This window comes from Gambusia affinis, linkage group LG09, assembly GCF_019740435.1.
Source record: "Gambusia affinis linkage group LG09, SWU_Gaff_1.0, whole genome shotgun sequence".
NCBI classification, from domain to species: Eukaryota; Metazoa; Chordata; class Actinopteri; order Cyprinodontiformes; family Poeciliidae; genus Gambusia; species Gambusia affinis.
Genome location: NC_057876.1, coordinates 14,969,420 through 14,984,473, shown reverse-complemented (window position 1 = coordinate 14,984,473; position 15,054 = coordinate 14,969,420).

Here is a 15,054-nt window from a genome sequence, read left to right as displayed (position 1 = left end):
ATCTGTTTCGAAAATCCTAGAGTTGTTTAATTAATAGTAGCACTCCTACCATAAGTGGTCAGAGTTTACATTTTCAGCCTCTAGAGTGCAGTGTTGAAATATTCCAGCGATAGACTCTCTCAGTCAATTCTTGTCTAGCAGAAGTTGATGTGTTTGGCGCACAAAGTGCTGAATACCCTACAGAACTCTGTAAATCAAGGCAGATAACATGCTCACCCGTCCTCACCCTCAACTCCTTTAGTGTCAGTTTCCTTTCCTCCCCACGCCTCTCTGTAATTGCCTGGCTCTTCCTTTGTCAACTCTTTTCCCCTCTCTTGACTCATTCTGGCCTGTTTTGCCCTCCCCAATGTTATTCCTTCTGCTCTCTCTGACAAACAGCTGATAGGGAAGCAGGCACCAGAACAGTAGTGAGAGTTTTAATGGGTCTCCCTGATAAAGCCCCATCCGACAGCTGATCAAGGAAAGCCATGTTGCTCACATTCCTTGGTTGTAAGGGGGTCACTCAGAAAGTTGAATGAAAGTAATACAAGAGGTAAAATGTCTGGCTGCAGTTCGTGCTCTATGAATGTCTCATTTGCCTGTGCAGCACTGGGATTTGGGAGAAAAGTAGTCCACAGATTCTATAGTGCCTCTGGAAAATAGATTAAAAGGTGAAAGACACCATACCTTTGCAGTAAAACAATAACAGCAGAAACTGAGAAACCTTTACCAATCATTTCTGACTTTTCCCTTCACTGTAATTTACTGGTTTGAAGTGAAAAAGCGATCTATATTTTCAATATAAATCATTGCTTCATTTGGTTGTAGAAAAAAATAATAGAAAAAAGGAAAGAAATCTGTGTGAACTACCAAACTATCGAGCCCAAACACAGAGAGATATGCGGCGCAGCACATGTCCCTGAAGAGCTGTTAACCCACAGCCCAGCAGGGTTATGGTGTAGAGAAGAGACTTTAAACAGACTGAAAAATGACTCAGGCATTAAATGTTGTAAAATACATGAAAAGGGTGTTACCACTTTGCAGGATTAGGGTGCAAGAGGACAGTAGGTCAGATTATCAAACCTTCTCTGGATGGTGTCCTGGAAAGGGGGGCCATTTTGGGATTTAGTGGTTCTCCTAAGGGAGTTCAATACCCACATCAAAAACAATGGAGTAACCGATTGAGAGGTGTGTGATTCAGAAGAATTACCTCCTCAACGTGAACCCAATCTGTTTTGTTGTTGGGCTAATATGAGAGACACAGAATGTCCATAGCTAACACCAAAAGTTGATGATCGACTTTGTAATTGTATCATCAGACCTGTGGTGTTGTGCTTTGGAGATCCTCATGTGAACAGAGAAGCTGTGAACCAATCACCACCTAGAAGTGAGTTGTGTCTAGTGGCAGGGGAGGCTGCTTTTTGAATATTTGACTAACTCTTATCCAACTGTTTCATATTTAACATTGTGTGCAAAAACTAACATGCTTCCAACAATTTTCCAAACTCTTGTTGGAAATGTATTTTTCTCAAATATCTAAACCTAAATTCAGTCTTGATTTTACAACTGAAACAACTATCCAGCTCCATAACACATTTATTGTCCACAAGACGATGTGAGGTCAGCACCTTCTCCTTGGTTTGATCGGACAGCTCAACAGTGGTTGAAATTAAAGTCTGGAAAGTAGAGTCCGTGTCATCTTGAAGCTCGTTTCATTAAAGAGAAACTAACAAGCATGACTTTCACAGGTAGCAGCAGGGTTCGACAGCAGCAGAGCGGTGTCAGCGGGTTAGACATCGACCACGTAATTGGTGATGGTTGTACCGTCTGTAAGCTGATGCAGTGAGAGATTCCGCAGGAGAGCTGTTTGTGTGTGTGTGTGTGATCTGTGCCACTAAATTCCCTATCAGATGTCTGGTTGGCATAATGACGATCATGATCTGTGTGTGTGTCGGCCAAACGGTGGCTCACAGAAAGAGGAAATGGGGACAGAAGTAGATGGAGGTGAAAAGGAAAGGATTTGTTTTGGTTGACAGAAAGATGCTGGTTTTGAATCAGGATATATTTGGATTGAAACAATGTAAATACAATTCCGCTGTAATTAAAAAAGTGTTTTGCACACACTGCGGATAAGGAAATCATAAATGTTTCTTGCTTTGGAGTATGTAAATTTTTAGAGACTGTTTGTTACTTTCGGAATCAGAGCTTTAATCACACTAAAGCTAGTAGGTCTAAACAATTTGGGAATACTTCCAATTGGATAAGTTACAACATTTGAGTTAAATGAAGATATGTCTGTGAGTGTATTTTAAGGCAACACCTCAGACTCACTGCTTCCTTGTGTGACAAATTCATACAATAATAAGAAATCAGCCAAGATGTCAGAAACAGAATTGTGAATTTTCAGAAGTGTGATTCATCCTTTCCAGGTGTCTGAAGGTCACACTCAACTGTTCAAACAATTATTTGACAATTAAGCAACATGGCAGCATCTATGCATCATACCATTCAGGAAAGGGCTGGTTCTGTGTCCAACAGATGTTTGGGTAAAAATTTGTATCAACCTGGCTGAATCTGAAGCCTCACAGATTATATTCTGTAAACGACTAAGGGGAAAAAGAACTAATTCTTAAATTATGTGTGGTTCCATGAAATGAAACTAAAATTTAATTTCCAACCACATAGGGGAATGCAAGACGGGAAGCTGACAAAGCCCTGACGTCAGTAGCATAGAAACCTTTGGAGGTGAAGCTGAAAAGATGTGTGAGAACATTGAGACCACTAACTATGTAGGGAAATATTGTGCAATGCTTATAAAATGATATCAGAAAATCATGACCCAAATCATCCAGTTCAGAGTTCAAATCTTTTTACATACCTGGTTTTAAGTGTTGTCTGCATCAACATGCCTTAAATGTTAAATTGTTCCTTCGTATTCTGTTGACACATATCTTGTCTCTTTCTAGTGTTAAATTAAATTCACGTTCCTGTGAAACTTCATTTATCTTTGAGGTGTTGGATGCAGCTGTGTTCTTGTGTCTGCAAATTGCCTTTCCTTCAAGGCCGTGAACTCTGGTTCCTCACTCTGTCAAGAGATATGGTCAGCTTAACAACAAACGGTGCTCAACCGTGCTTGAAAACTGGCCTGGCTAGTTAAGATCAGGATTTGAGGGAGTGAAGCTGAAAGCGTTTTGTGGTATTGACAATCTGTAGTGTAAGATTAGTTGTCTTGTCTTTTACCTAAACGAGTCCGTTTTCTTCTAACTCTGACCAAGGTACTCTACTCATCCATCGATTTTTAAAGGAGAATTATGAATGTGCAGGGAATTTGTGGGCGAGGTGTGTTTAACTTTATGAGGATATTTATTCTTTTTGTGAAGTTTTCCATTTTCATATATCAAAACATTTGCGAGACTGGGCTGCAATGCCAGTAGCTTAAGTCTCAGACCCATACATCTCAGAACATACAAAGGAATATGCAAAAACAAACAAACAGGAAAAAACCAACATTAATTGCTGCTGCAGTTACATCCCTCAACAGCCGAGGCATTTTTATAATCCATTTCTGATTTTTTTTTTCTTGTCTCTTTTGAATATTTTCTATTCTATTCAATTATACTCTAACTTCTTCAGCTCATCCAGGGGACATCTGATGAATTTGTTTGTACAACGTTTCCAAAATATTCTGTTTTGCTCCAAGTCCTCCTTTTGGGAAAATCCTCCTTAGGAAAGGATTCTGGCAAGTAACCCACGTGACTCTGACTGGCTTCATTCAATGAAAAGAAGTAGCAGCTTTGTTCTTTGCTTTTTTTCCTAAAAGCAGTTTTCTCTTTTTCTAACTGTTAGCCAAGCTTCTCTGGAGAGTTGTCTTCACAATCAAATTTTGGTTATTTCCCACAACTCTTAGCCATAAGTCAGGAATGAAACATCAATCTAAATTAAAAGGTTAATGTCTTTTGGTGCCCTGCGACAGACTGGCGACCTGTCCAGGGTGAACCCCGCCTCTCGCCCGGAACGCAGCTGGAGATAGGCATCAGCACCCCTCCCGACCCCATTAGGGAAGAAGGGTGTAAGAAAATGGATGGATGGATGGATGGATGTCTTTTGGGCTCAGAGATTTTTTGTATTGTCTTGTTCTTCCTTATCCAGATTAGAAATACCAGCATCCCCTCAAAGATATAGAAGATAAGTAGTTACTTTTTGGGGGCTTTTACTCACCTTCAAGAAGACACTTAGTCCTAGAAAGAATGGCTCCCAGTAGCCCGACTCACTTTGAGCTGTATGCCCTGTGGGGATTAAAAATGATGAGCCACTTTCACCTCTGACAAATTCAAGTCTAGTAATTTAGACTGCTTAGCCTGCTTGGACCGACCTCACATCCAGGCTGCGGATTTCTTGTTGCTTCTAACGTGTATTTTCTTTCTGACTCTGTAATCGATCTATTATGGTACGGTGAGTTTTAAGTTGGTTGGTTGTGTGGGTTTTAGGCTTCCTGTTCTTTCTTGTTCCATATGTTTTCTCCTGTTATTCTCCCTCATTAGATCACCATATCTTTTTCGGTTTCAGTATTTTGACACCCACTGCCATCCGTTAGTAATCAGAACATCTCCCAGTCATCCAGCGATCACATTCCCCGTTTCTCTCAGTTCTTTGTCAGACCCTCTTGTTGCTAACCCATGTCCAGATCCGAGTCTTCCTATTTGTAATTCTATTTCCATTGACTCTTGCCAGCATTTTTGAGATCCTGCAGTTTAAATATTTACTCCTCCCCATCACTTAATTGTTTTAATTTAATAAACTTAAAGAATTTGTCCTGTGTGAGAATCAAATGCCTTTGATGTGTGCTTAAGGGCTTGTGTAAAAATGTGATCATTATTAGAAAGCAGTTCCACGTTGTCATTAACGTAAAATGGCTCCAGTGATCCACTGGTGAAATGAGCGTATACGTCCTGTGGGGAATTACCATGGGTATCTGACTGTCTGCTCTCTGATTAGGCAGTCGCCACTAGAGGCCTGGTTGCCACAGTAACTGTCCTCTGTCACCTCATCGTCTTGTTCGCTTCCTGCTGCTCCTCAATATCTACGCCGTTTCTGCTCTTTTTAGATGGTTTTCTTTTCTTTCTGTTTCAGAAGGAGAAATGTTTGCCAATACCCTCTGGATGTGCATGTGTTTAAGTGCCTTTGTTTGTATTGACAGGAAGTGTTTGTGTGTGTAAGTGACAGGATAGTTGTGTTAGCAGTCTCCCAGGGTGGCCATTGCTTTCCCTGGTGATGGACTGTGATTCCAATCTGTTGCAGCAGCTAACGTCTGTCAGTACCAAACTGAACAGACAGAAGGAAAAAAGACTTTCCCACATTATTCTTTATTCTCTGCCAATATTTTTTTTTTCTCTCACTGAAGTTTATTTATCTGTTTTTATTTTATTTCATGCTTTGCAAGTGTTATCAGCATGTTTCTTTCACTGGTATGTCTCACTGAAAACAATAAGAGTGATAGTTCTTAATAGGTCTATGGATTAGTTAAACAGGAGCTCAGACTGGTGAGAAATGCTACATTATGCTTAGGTTTTATTTAATGAACATAACTAATTCTGATTTTAAGTTTTTTTAGAACTACTTTCATCTGCAGTGAGCTACCATGTTACTTTGTCATAGATGCCATTGGTTTTTGTCGCTGACTTGTTCAACTTCTGCATTTATTTTAATGGCCTCTTTAGAGTCTCACCTCAGGATTTCAAGAAGTTGCTTTTATCAGGCCATTATCTTGTAGATTGACTTTACTTGTGGTTATTATCCTGTAGCATGACATTATTTTAGCAATGCTTAATAAGTCAAGGAGATTTCTTCACACTAGAATTAGCAAAAATTTGTATTTCAAGTTGGCTAAATGACATCAACGTGCCCAGGTCTGTGACTGTAAAAAAACTGCATAGCATCCATCTTTCTCATTCATGCTTAATAGTTTGGATTAAATACAAGTAATTAATTAAGTAATTAATTAAAATGAATACTTTACCTTAACTTCCTTTCCATCAACAACATGAAAAACATGCTTCCAAGGATGAGAATATGAGGTATTTGTCTGGAAAATTGGTTCATAGCAAAATGCTATATAAATAATCAATATAGAAATATTGAAACAACATGCACCTTAGACAATTCTAAGATAAATCAGACTTGTGGAAAGCATTTGGTTTTTTTGCCATTGGTATAGTTCCATAATAAGGCTTCTCACTTGTACCTAAAACATATCAGGTGAGGAGAATATTTGTTTTAGACTGGATTACACACACATACACACGCACGCACACACGCACACACACACACATCAAAGCAGTACATACACTTGGCAATAAGATTGGTTTTAGTCAAGCACTATACACTGAAGGATTAAAGCAGAAAAATTAATATCAATGGATAAAGTATTTTTCACATTGTAAGATGTGAGTTGCTCCTGGCCAACAAAATCACCAGGACATCTAGATCCAGGATAGGCGGTACCAGAAATAAAGCAACAACCTCCCTCCGTCTGTGTGAGATTGGCTGCCAGACGGGTGCTGAGCTCTGGCTGGACTGTATCGCAGAAATACAGACCAAGAATCTCAGTTAACAGCTGCCAAATGTGAGGATGGCAGATTATTTTCCTTCCTACCTCTTGGTCCAGCTGTTTATCTCTTTCCATATGTTTTTTTTTTTTTCTGAGATATAAAACTCATTGTGCTTGAAAGGTGTTGTAAAATAGCAAATTGAATGTGCAGCTGTAAATAATTATTTCATACCAAGTAACATTGACACTTGGTTCAATTGAATTTTTTTTATTCAGGGCTTTTACAAGCTGTTACTGGAACTTTCTAATAATTTTTAAAAGCATGAATTACGAACACAGGTTTGAATTTATAGTAGATTATTTCCAAGCTGTGAAGTATAAAAATGATCTATGCACCCCCCCGACACCTAAAGTAAATGTCAAAAACGTAAAGGGTCTTGTATAATTATGACGAGATTTTACCACTCTATTCATTACAGTTAATTCTTCTTATCAAAACTTTACAGCTCAATCAAATAGACTGATTTCCCACCACCAGCTCTTAACCAAAGACTATAGGTTTTTAGTAAGGTTGAAAACATTCTAGATGTTTTACATTATCTGCTTTATTGAATGCAAAAGCAGTTTTGATTACTGTTTGGCGTTATTGTTCTTTCTTGAAGGTATCTGGTTCATGATTCAAGACGTTCCATTTATTGAAAAGATGGAGACTCGAATGTTTCTGTGATGTTGTTAACCATCCATTTCTTTCTCATCTAAGAGGAATGGGTGCATAAATGGGTAATTTGGTCAAATGGTTTAAACATGAACAATGTTTGGTTTCTAACATGACAATGATCCCAATCACACATTAAAGGCAGTTTGGAATGAATAATACAACATGACATTAACTTCCTGGAATGGCCTCAACACATTCAAAACCTGGTGGTTGACATACATGTTACTAAAAGGATAATCAGTATAGGTTGGATCCTCGAAGAATTTCAATCACTCTTATGCCCGTGGTAAGTGAATGCAAACCTCAAAAGATAAACACTAATCATAATGTTTTTTTTCTATATTTGCCTCGTGAGGTTTTTTTTCCCCCTCTCTGTGCATTTGTTTGTTTTCTCAGCAGATTGCTCATTTGCTTTAACAGTTCATGGATGACCTGCAGGTTTCATATGTAACTTTGCCTGAGTCTAATTAATCACAGCTTTCTTACTGGAGTCCCTCTTTCTTTCTCTCATCCCGTTTCCTTCCATGTGATGCATGCAAGGCTTATTAATCCCTCTGGAGTTCATAGATCAGAAGACGCTGTCTCAGCCTAAGATCATACAAGCACACAAGAAAGAGAACGTTTTACATTACCAATGTTATGTAATCAGAAATAGACAGCAGTAGCCCTGTGTGTTATTCATTGTTCTCTTTTGGTCCAGATGGTGCATTTTACTGTGAATGGAGTGTGTGTATGTGGGCCTCTTTGATGTAAAGAGTGCAACACGAACGTGCAGGCACCATCTTGGCCAGTTCTCTCAGAATCAAGCCACAAGTGCACAATCTGCTCTCATGTCTCCGACTGTCATCTGACGACCAAACAGATAAAAGGATGGCCAGAAAAAGACATTAAGAAAAAAACAAAACAGACTGATTCACCGAAAACAGATTGTAAACAGGCAACTAAAGATTTTTAAAGATGTAAAATTGAAGAAAATTCAATAGAGGCAAAGGCAAAACCTATAAAAAGTGAAAGTGCAAATTTAAAATACAGGAAGGAAATTTTACCATTGATATGGTCTGTCAGGTTTGCTCTGAATGGCAAGCAATTACAAATCTACAAGGACTCAGGAGACATTTGCTAGTCCAACTCTCTTGATGTCAGTCTCCTTTAATGTGTTTTCTGTAAAGATCAGCCTCTGTGTAAGTGATATGGAAAATCTCCACTGAGTCAGACAAGGTTTTGAGAAAATGGATAAAGTAGAAGGGGTTGTATAAGAGGCAAACAGGTCAGGTTGCCTCAGGGGTTGGATGCTCAAGATGGGGAAAAAACATAATGAAATCATCTGAACAACAAATCTTAGCTGGATTCTGCTTCATATATATGTGTGAGATCATCTATTCTTATTGAAAAAATGTCAGAAGCATCAAGATAAATCGCTTTATGAACAGTTAAACTTTTTTCTCTGAGGGGAAAAAGGATTTGAATAAAATATAGTGCAGTCCAAAAACTTACAAAATAGACTTATTTTTAAATTATTTTTTGCTTCTCAGAAACCAGATATTATTGCAATCTTTTAAGGTTAACAGTTCTGTCCAAGCTCTCCAAGTCCTAATGCTATCCATTTGTTGTAAAATGAATGACTAAATAAATGTAGGTCTTTAAAAATAACTGCAGAAAGTAAATATAATATGAAAGTTATGTTTTATTAAAACAGGAAATCATAATGTGTACTTGTACTTGTACAGAACTGTTTCTAAAAGTTGAAAGAAGCTCATTTGATAGCAAAAGAAAAGGAGGGGAGATAACTGAAGACTTCTACAAAGTTTAAAATAAATCTTCCAATATTTATTTTAATCTTGGGAGATTGAAGCTCAATACTGTATTAACTGTACTGAGTTAAAACAGTATGAGGAATAGGAAAATCATTTATATTCCTTGAAAGGGAACCAGTTTTTAATAGCTATTTTATGCATTTTTGTTACAGACAGGCCATCACTAAAATTTTTAGAAATCCAGTTTGGCTGTAACGGAAGCTAGAAACCTAGATGATCTTTATTTGTTCATTTATTCCTATTAATTTATTCAGATTTTTGTCACTTCCTATGTGACTAGTCTATTTAAAAAAAATGTATCTCAAAATTAGGCATATCCAATTCATCAAAAACAGTTTCATAATTTCATAATTTGTTCCTGTTCTAACACAGCTGACTCAAATAGGTGAATTCTCTTTCCACCATGTCATCAAGTTCTACAAATACAATGAAGCCTTCATTTAAACCAGATACCTATCTGAAACTTTGAGATTTTAGGCCAGGGTGATGCTCAGGCTTTGGTCCAGGTGTCAACCTGAGCAAAGTTTCCTTTAATATTGGCTCAGATGCGTGAGATCCACACTTGGTCTCTGTTCAAACGTGTTCTGAAAAATAAACCTGCCTCTGTGCTCCAAGCATCAATATAAGAGCTTAATGCAGAAATTGATGTCTGAAGTGTTACTGTTTTAAATGCACTTTGATACTCCTTTTATGGTCATATTAAACCATGTATTTCTTCAAATTAGCATGCTTTTAGACTCTTCAGTGCTTTCCATTCTGGTTGGTAAGTGCCAAGGATGGTGTGCAGCCTTGCTAATTAGAATCTGCACAATAGGCTGAAGTAAAATAACAAAGAAATGCTAAAAGCCTGGCAGAACCTGCTCTATTGTTTTTAGTCCACAATGGTCCTTTGTGAGCATAAGTCTTTACTCTCCTGAAGTTGGCTGAATTCTGCCATGATTACACAGCAACGTATACCTGCAAAGCTAAGAAATTTGTATTTTATTGTAAGATTAAAAAAACAATAAGTTTTTATAAAAACATCTTTTTCCAGGACCTTGTGCTAGGTTTCCTATTCAAACACCCCTGCTTTGTAAAGATCTAATTTTACAACCAACATGGACTGTGAAAAGCTCTCAGCAGGAACAGATTGAAATGAAACCTCTGTTCACAAGGTATAAAACAAGTGAACAGCTGGGAAAACCATAATTTCAGAATCTTATTATAAACCGATTATGGTAAGGGCTAATGCTCCATTCATCCCCCCACAATACAAAGTCAGTGAAGATTTTCTTTTCATATTTGCAGTGTGACTTGCAATTTGAAACAGTAGTTTAACAAAATGTTCCCTCAGCAGGTAAGGTAAAAATACGCATTTATGTACTTAAATTGATCATATTAAGACACAGAATGGGGTAAAAAAAAAAAAAAAAGCCTTGTTTTTAGTGAAAAACACACTCCTGCTGCCTCATAATACAGTCAATTGTTGCATTAAAGCATTGCAATTGAACAGCGGAAAGAATCAGCGAAAGGTTAAACACTCAAAGGTTTAAAAGAAGTACTTCGTTTGGAGATCAGTGGGCGACTTATGAAAGAGAACGTCCCTGTTTTCTTTGAGCCTCTTGCAGGAGGTGACATTGTGTTGCACTCTGGAGGAGCATTTAAAAGGTCCTGCTGAGCTGACGTCTAATATCAGAAAGGAGAGTTGTTGCTTCCATGCTTCCATGAAAGACTTGTGTTGAGCACAAGATTTGAAAAGCAAAACAAAACAAAGGAAATTATTGCATTTCATTTTCACAAATTCATTTGCTTGTACTGACTTGTCTGAGATTAATCACTGGCTGCTGCTTTGCTGTTTTGTTATTGTTTTCTTTTTCATCTTCTTGTTTCCGTCTCTCCTTGGTGCTGCCTTACTCCTTTTTCGGCTCTCTCATCTGGGGCTTTGGAAATGCAGCGAGCATCTGTCTTCAGCGATAACGCAGAATGTTGTGAGGCATTACCCAACTAAAGAGGCAGATATTTCCCTGAAGATTACATGGAGACCAAAACATGGTGGAAAAGAAGTGGTAATATTGTCAAAGGAAGTGGAATAGCGGACTTGTATACTATATATCTTATCTTGTTCAACAATCCTGAAATTCGATTATGACCATAGGTATAGCAGCAGCAAATATGAATTCAATTTCTTCAAGAAAGCATTTTGGATTTGTTCAAATAATTTCAAGGTACATGATGTAGCTTTTGTTGGAGATATCATGGATTTTCTTTCACGTTTTGTTGATTGTCACAAACAAGACTGCTAAAATGCTACTTTATTTATCCAGTAACCGATCTGTGAGATTAAGACCATATTTACAGCACTTTTAGCATACTGATTATGTATGCTAACAGAATGTCCCCTCAGCAGGGAACATGCTTTCTATTTCTATTGCAAAATAGAAAGAGTAAAATAGCTCTTTCTATTTCGCTTGCTGGCTCACTGGGATGTCATACTTTTTGAGACTGAAGCAACACACATGCCTCTCTTTTTATGACAAGACATTGCTAGGTAAAAGGTCACAAAGCTGCCACATATGCTGTAAGGAAGTAGGGGGATGGCCAGGGGAAACCTTACACCATAAGGGAGCTGACAGTTTGAAAATGTGTGAGGAATCTGGAAAGGTGTAGAAAAACCAGATGAAGAATCACAAGGCATTTCTTCAGTTTGCGATGCCCTGAGGAATCAAGTGCTCCAGGGCATTTGATTCCTCTGTGCCTCTGTGAATCTGTTTTTGATGTGTGCCTTCCTATTTGGTAAGTTTAACAATCACAGAAATGTTCCAAGAAAGAAGATTTGAAATTTACTAAAAATATCCCAAAAATATACATTAAAACACTACACTCTAGGCTCGTGATAAAATTAATAAAACAAGACAAGAAATAAAACATCTTTGAAAGACTCCATGAAGTCATTTGAAACCTCTTCAGTTGGAGAATTTCTTGAAAAAAAAAATCCAAATGATTTTAAAAAGATCCACATACCAAGCTACCAAGGTTAAATGATAAAATAATATCAGTTTAGTAAATAAATAAAAAAATTAAGGTGAGGCAATATTTGAAATCCAGAGGAGTGTATCTTAACACTCAGTTAGAAAAACAACTAAAGCTAATCCTAAAATAGAATTCCAGAGGTATTTGATTGATATTATTTATGGGCCCTACAATAGGTAAATGACTGGCATCAACACTGGTTTTAACGAGTAATTATTTTTTTGCTTTGTGTGGCATTATGATATAGATAAATACTAGTAGTAATAGTAGCGCCCAATTTTTTTTCTCTTCACTTTTTGTTGGTAAAGCTTCTCGACGTGTTTTTGATATATTATAGTATACCAGCAGAGGGCGCTTACGCATCAGCAGCTTACGCCGCAACAGAAGAAGTCTAGTCAGTGTAGACCGTACATGCGCCGATAGCTATTTTTGTCCCTTCGTGGTTGCGGCTCATCTCTTATGAAACGCTAAACTTGACAAAATCTGGACGAAAATACGCGCTTCATGCTTTCCGTCACCAACGCTGACACACACTGAGCTAGCATGTCGGTGAACACACGGTCCCACCATAGCAGACAGATTACCGAAAAACATGTCGCAAAAACATGCAAAGCAGGCAACTATATCTACGTTTTTAAACGCAATTTATTTTTTATTTTATTTTATTTTTTTTATGTAACGTAGTGTAATTTACTCGCAGCACAACTTTCCTGCCAGTAGCAGCAGGAGTAACTCTACTACTCCTGTTACATATGGCGAAACTAATACCTTGAACATGGCTTGCCCTGACAGCAAAAATCCAGTCATCACCAAATTAAAGGTCAGGCGAAGGAAAATACTTCCCCTGGCTGTATAAGACCGACATTGGTAAGTGAATACATACAAAATACTTAAGTAGAAGGAGACAAAGATTGAAAGGTGGAGAGAGACAGAAACATAAAAGACGAGACAAAGAGAGACAGAAGAATGGAGAAGCATAAAAAAATGTAGAAATATAGAAATACATTACTTATGACGAATAAAGAATGTTTCAGATTTTTCTTTGCGATTGAAGACATGTACTTCTTCTATGATTTTTAAATAATTTGTTTGTCTTAATGTCTGTTAGATATGGTTGCAACTGATTGGTCCAATTGTCAAAAATAAATTTTGAACAAAGTAACATGGTTAGAGAAATAAGAATAGGCCTTATATTGTCTGGGATTTCACCCACCAGGAGGGCTTCCTTTGCATCAGGGAAGGGTCAAATTTAAAGTATTGGCAAACCTTACCTGTAGACCATGCCATCCTCCTGGAGCTACACCTGACCAAGAGGAGGATAGCTTGCCAGCAAAAATGATGCACTCCTAATGACAACGTTATTGTGGTTGCTAAGGAAAATGTATGTTTATTTTGAAGCAAAAAAGCCCCCCCAAAAAACAGATTGGGTTTGCACTGCATGAGAAGACTAAATTTAATTTACCACCATTCATCAGCCAGAAATGATCAGCATAAGTAAGGCAGTAACAACAGCCTCTGTTGTTGGGGGCGTTGTTTCCTTCTGTGAAAGACAGATACCAGCCACATTGTGCTGCACATTAATTCAGTCGCTGTTTATATCTGCTGGTGGATCTGAGCCGCTTTGACTGTAGGAGGAGATGGAGACAGATTACATCATTCCCTTGCCCAGCTCCTTATCACTGCAGCTGCACTTATCTACCCCGAGTAGAACAACGTTATTAGAAGCTGAAGAGAGCCAAACAAATAGAGATGTAGTGATGGGAAAACTGGGAGGTTAATTGATAAAAGTTCAGAGTCAAAGTTATGAATCTCGGATTAGGGGTTAGAGAATAAAGTAGAAGTCTCTTGAGAAATCAACAGTAGATTTAATATAAACCATTGAGAACGAGGAGTGATATGTAAAGGATGTGAATATTAGTTTTAGGAATTGTGTTTTTAAGCTACCGTGTCAGGGAAATAATCAAATTTCTTGTACAACAGATGCTCTTCCTCTAAGAATTATTGATTCATTTCGTAAAACTGCAGGAGTTGGGTTTCAGAGGAATATTGTGACTAATTGCTAAAGATTCTTTCTGACCATGTGACAAGTAAACAAAACCTCTGCGGCTTCTATGTTTAGAGCATATCTTCTCTAGTGCACATGAGGCTGTTGTATAGTTAATTACTTTCCACTTGTCCAGCTGAAGCTTGTAATCATTCCTGTCGTTATGTTTTTTTTTTTTTTTTCTTTTAGGGTAAGCTCTGAAAACAGGGGGGCATTGGTTCTAGCTCTGACGTGAGAACAAAAACAGACGAGAAGCTGAGAGACTGTATTAAATATTTGGGGACCTGGAAATAGTATGTGTGTGTTTTGGTGTTTCTGTAGATGAGTCACAAGTTATCCAAAAAAACGATAATTTATATTACCAGCTGTCAGTTGTAGCTTGTTGGTGACCGAGAAGAACACCTCTAAAAACACACATATATATGGTTTGTCCCTACACTCTGTGGTGGACGGCCACATGGCAAAGACAATGCGCCACACATGACCAAATTTCAAAGTTTAGATTTCCCTTTAAAGGGAAATCTAAACATGGCCAACGAGGAACAAGCAGTGGCGAAAGTTTGTGGAATATTTTTAACAGAGGAAAAACAACCACGCCAAAGACGTCTTGGTCATCCACCAGACTTTCTGGTAGGCCATGTCTGATCTATTTCCCCCCCTCCATGTTTCTGTCACCTTTATGATTGGCTACGTGTCACATTCAACAGACTGCATGCTTGCTCTGTAAATATCTGCAATAAAATGCTTTTGAAAATCTGCAGCCATTTTTGCATTATGTCATAGGCCTTACTCCAGTCTAGAATTGCAACAGCTGTATTTATATCAACACATTATAATTGGCTCTAATTGGAATGAAAACCAAACCCGCAGCTTTTTCTAACAATCCCTAAATATCAGTGCAGTGGAGCTGAATCCCCCTCCAGTCTCCACTGTTAACTGCTTC